Source organism: Chlorocebus sabaeus, chromosome 2 (assembly GCF_047675955.1).
Source record: "Chlorocebus sabaeus isolate Y175 chromosome 2, mChlSab1.0.hap1, whole genome shotgun sequence".
Taxonomy (NCBI): Eukaryota; Metazoa; Chordata; class Mammalia; order Primates; family Cercopithecidae; genus Chlorocebus; species Chlorocebus sabaeus.
Window position 1 is genome coordinate 59381579 of NC_132905.1, and position 5704 is coordinate 59387282.

A 5704-nucleotide genomic window follows, 5' to 3' on the forward strand; every position below is an offset into this window, starting at 1 on the left:
TGTGTCTGTGGGTTTTTTTTTTTCTTGTGAATTTGTTTAAGTTCCTTATAGACTCTGGATATTAGACCTTTGTCAGATGGATAGGTTGCACAAATTTTCTCCCATTTTGTAGGTGTCTGTTCACTCTGATGATAGTTTTCTTTTGCTGTGCATAGCTTTTTAGTTGATTTAGATCCCACTCATCAATTTTTGCTTTTGTTGCAATTGCTTTCGGTGTTTTCATCATGAAATCTTTGCCCATTCCTATGTCTAGAAGGGTATTGCCTAGGTTGTCTTTTAGGGTTTTTATAGTTTTTGGGTTTTAATTTAAGTCTTTAATTCATCTTGAGTTAATTTTTATATATGGTATAATCAAGGGGTCCAGTTTCAATTTTCTGCATATGGCTAGCCAGTTCTCCCAGCATCATATATTGAATAGGGAATCCTTTCCCCATTGCTTGTTTTTGTCAGGTTTGTCAAAGATCAGATGGTTGTAGCTGTGTGGTTTTGTTTCTGAGTTCTCTATTCTGTTCCGTTGGTCTATGTGTCTATTTTTGTACTAGTACCATGTTGTTCTGGTTACTGTAGCCTTGTAGTATAATTTGAAGCTGGGCAGCATGATGCATCCAGCTTTCTTCTTTTTGCTTAGGATTGTCTTGGCTATTTGGTCTCTTTTTTGATTCCATATGAATTTAAAAATAGTTTTTTCTAATTCCGTGAAGAATGTCAATGGTAGTTTAACAGAAATAGCATTGAATCTATAAATTTCTTTTTCATGATATTGATTCTTCCTATCCATGAACATGGAATGTTTTTCCATTTGCTTGTTTCAGAGAGGACATTTCAATAGAGGGAAGAATTGGAGCGAAGGCGCAGGGGAAGGAAAGTCCCTGGTTTGTGTGGGTAATTTTGGGTAGTCTTGGATTACTGGACCACAGGACTCACAGGAATGAATGGCAGGTTCAGGTGGGTTGTAACCTGAACATTAAGAACTTTGAACCATCTGTGGCAAGATTGAAACTTGAAATTTTATCCTGCCGTTAGTGAAGAATGGCATGGCCACATCTTTGTTTTTGAAAAGGGGAACCTGGTCTTGTTTGGTTCTTGCTCTGTGCCAATGCAGAGGGTTGATTAGAATGGAGGGAGACTGAGGTAGGGAGGCAGTAGGCATTGCGGAAGAGAAAGATGATGTGTGCTGGTGCAAGCTCAGTCATGGAGAGGATGGAAATTTGAGATCCATGCATTGGCAGTTTTGAGAGCCACGGTGGAATCAATGGGATTCAATGAGTACTTGAATAGAGTGGGTGGAGGAAAAGGAGATTCAAGGATTGATTCCTGGCTGAAGCTCAAGGACAGAAAGCAGGACAGTACAGTGAGTAATGAAGATTGAGTGCTCAGGAATCCATCCTGGGCTTGTATCTCAGCTGCCACTTCCTACAGGAAATAGCTTAAACTTCTCCTCATCTACAAAGGAAAATAATAATGGCATCTTCCTAGGAGGATAAAAATATGGCTTAAACGAGTTAATCTATATGAATACTAATCACAGGGACTGACACATAGGAAACATCATAGCACACATATTTGTGAATCTTGATGATTTTGATGACGAGACCCCAAGAAGATGTGTTGTGTGCTTTTTTTTTTTTTTTTTTGGAGACGAAGTCTCACTGTGTTGCCCAGGCTGGAGTGCAGTGGTGTGATCTTGGCTCACTGCACCCTTCGCCTCCCGAGTTCAAGCGATTCTCCTGCCTCAGCCTCCCAACTAGCTGGGAATACAGGCATGCACCACAACACCCGACTAATTTTTGCATTTTTAGCAGAGACAGGGTTTCACCATGTTAGCTAGGCTAGTCTCGAACTCCTGACATCAAGTGATCCACCTGCCTCAGCCTCCCAAAGTGCTGGGATTACAGGCGTGAGCCACCATGACTGGCTCCCAAGATGTTTTCAATTCTGCAATTGTTTATAGATTAGCTTGTAGTTACAATATCTGTAAAGTTGTAGTCCTCAAGGAGGACCTGTAGTCCTTTCTGTCCTTAAGGTTCTGCAATTACATGAAAGTTTTTTATGTTTAACCTCTTTGAATATTTGATATCTCTAGTTTTTTCTCAAAAATGTAGGCAGAGTAGACAAAAGTCTGTCAACGTACTCTTATCTGTTTCCTGGCTGTAAGAAACATATGTACTCTATTTTTCTAGCTATAATATGAACTTTAAAAAAGCAACCAATTGCCAAAACACTGTTACTACTGAAAAAAAATTTAAATATTACTGGAGGGGACAGGGACTGTGGGTTGGAGTTAAGGGAAAGAAAAGAACTCCTCATGGACAGAATTTTGTTAAGGTGAAATTCAGAAAACTAGTCACAGATATTCAAAATGGTATTGATCAATATGACAAATGCTGAAAGATGATTTGGAATTTCAATCTGGTTGGAGAGCTGCTTGTCAATTAAGCTGTCAGAAGGATCCCTGTGTGGCTTGGCCTCTTTAAAATTCTTCAAAAGAATTACTTAGTCTCCTGGATGAAAAATATATCACTGGACTCCTAACTATCAAGCAGTGTCCAGCTCTCCAGAGCTTAGGCCAGATAGCTTGATGCTCACTACTCTCTGAAGCAGATGTGATGGAGGCCTCATGAGTATCCTTCAGAAAGCATTTGTTGCAGGAAAACGGGAAAGTTGATTCAGAGGTTGATCATGGTGTGCCTGAAGTGGAACTTAAGCAAATCATTGAAAAATTTCAAAAATCACTGACCACACTCAAATACTTAATCAGGAAAGAATTGCAGTTTACTGAGACTCCATGTAGAAAATTCAAATGCAGACTGAGAGACACACGGGAGAATGTCTGTGGCAATTAAGTTTCACATATGTTGAGTTATGTAAACTTACAGACATTCGGGATTGAGAACTAGTGTTATCTATAAAATATTTTCTCTTAGGTGGCACATTGATTGCATTATTTTTACAAATCTCGCATCATCTTTAGCAAAATGTTCTGCATTTGGAAAACTTTCTAATATAATATTCTAATAGTATTTTCTAGAGTTAAAAGATGTTTTTGGATTTTTTTCGTTTTGAAATGCAAGTCATACACCTATTTTATAAATAAAGTAGTGGTGACACGAATATATTCAATATTAACAAATGTTCTCTAAGAATGAGATGAAGAAATCACCAGTGTCAAGTCCAAATTCGAGAGAAATGAATCACTCAGAAACAAAATCATTTGGGGGCATTACTCATACAATATAATAATATCAAACATACATAAAATGTTATATTTTCATATGGACCCTTGAATTATGGAGGATTCTTCAGTGGCTTTAATATCAGGGAACCAGATTAACTCAGATTTGATTCAGCCAGTCCAAATAAGGCAAAACCCAAATGCTTCTGGAACTATTTGACAGAAAAATCAGTATCAGAAACTCAAGATATGAAGAGAAAAGCTATGTGCAACAAGTACTGTGAACATTTAACTTTTCATGTTCTGCATAGATGAATCCATAGTAAAGTAGAATAACCATTACAAAGTTAAGTAGTTTGTTTTAATGAGCTATGTCTACTTAGGGAAAGTTAATGTAAGACCTGTACCAAGGATCCAATTCAAACAAGCAGCACTCTCCTTTCTTTCCCTTTTATCAGAAATATTCATGTAATTTTTATTTTGGTCTTAAGTTTGTTTCTTCATTATATTTTGCCTGTATAGATAAGACCTAAAAGAAGCAATTAGAGGTGGCATAACTGAAACTAATATGGAAATACACACATGCATAACAGCCAGGAAAATAAATTAACTGATGCTTTTGAGCACTTGAAGACAATTCATATAACATCTAATTTGAAAATATTATAGGTAACAGGATTTGCACACTCCATTAAAAAATACGTCTAATCTTAGCAAGAAATCCCAGCAATAAAAAATAAATATAAAAGAAAACTCCAGTAAATGAAGATACTTGTGTTTCTGGGAAGGATGGCTAAACTAGGTAATGCGACCCAATTCTTCTCAAATTAGGTAACTTACTTAATGCAATTTAAGGTTTGTTTTTGAGGACTTTTAGAAAATAATTCTGAAGTTCACCTGAGAAAGAGAAAAAGCAGGTGTTTTAAAGCCAGTCACAGGAGATCACCTATTAAATAAAATGTAAAAGCATGTGTTAAAGCTATAGTATTTAAAACAGAGTGATTAAGATATAAAAAGAACGAAATAAATGTAGCAGAATAGATAGCCTCCAAGCAGATTTGATAAGAGAAGCATCACAGATCAATAAATAAAAGGAAAGTAATTTAATAAATGTCTTGAGAAAGTTGGCAAGCTATTTGGTGGAAAGCATAGTTTTTCCTTCTCTTTTAAATTCCTATGTACATTTTATAAGAATAATACAATGGACTTTGGGGACTTGGGTGAAAGAGTGGGAATGGGGTGAGGGATTGGGTACAGTGTCTACTGCTCAGGTAATATGTGCACCAGAATCACTAAAGAACTTATTCATGTAACTAAATGCCACCTGTTCCCCAAAAGCCTATGGAAAAAAAAAAAAAATCCTATGGGCTGGGTGCAGTGGCTCACACCTGTAATCCCAGCACTTTGGGAGGCCGAGACAGGAAGATCACGAGGTCAGGAGTTCGAGATCAGCCTCACCAACACAGTGAAACCCTGTCTCTACTAAAAATACAAAAAGTAGCTGGGCCCGGTGGCATGCGCCTGTAATTCCAGCTACTTAGGAGGCTGGGGCAGGAGAATCAATTGAACCCAGGAGGCGGAGGTTTCAGTGAGCCGAGATGGCGCCACTGCACTCCAGCCTGGGCAACAGAGTGAGACTCCGTCACAAAAGAAAAAAAAAATTTGATGTGAATTTTAGATACATTTAAGATTAAATGTATAAAAAGTAATAATATTTGGAAAAAATTTTGATAAATATTTAACCAATCTCTAGAAGAGGAGAAACTCTCTAAGCATAAAACTAATGAAAATAATCACAAAGAGAAAGATTAGCATTCTTGAGTTTATAAACTTTTATTTCTGTAAATACTAAAAAGTAAAGAGAAGGTTTGAAAATTTATGACTTCCAGGCTTTGGGTGGTGGCTCACTCCTGTAATCCCAGCACTTTGGGAGGCTGAGGCAGGTAGATCACTTGAAGCCGGGAGTTTGAGACCAGCCTGGGCAATGGGACAGAACCCTGTCTCCACTGAAAATACAAAAATTAGCCGGGCGTGATGGCTTAAACCTGGCAGAAACTGCAGTGAGCCAAGATCATGCTACTGCACACTAACCTGGACAACAGAGTGAGATTGTCTCAAAAAAAAAAAAAAAAAAAGAAAGAAAATTTATGGCTTCCAAATATGATGGCACTAGAATCCCTATAGACACATGGACAAAGAACAAGAATAGGCAATTTTGCAAAATAAACCTAAACACAAAAAAGGTTGTGAAAAATTCAGACTCATCCATAATGAAAGAAATGTCCACTAAAACAGCAATGAGAAACCACTGTACTTATAAAATTAGAAAAGACTGAAAATTGATTATACCACTGAGGATGTATTGGGGCTGGGGCTCTCATCATGGCTGCTGGGAATGCAAATTGGTACAGCCAACTTGGAAGAGACTTTGGCAGTGTGGACCAAGGGCAGGAAAATGTTATTATAGCCTTGGACCTGGTAGTTCCTCTTTAGGAGTGTATACTGAGAAATAATCAGAAATGAAGTCAGAAA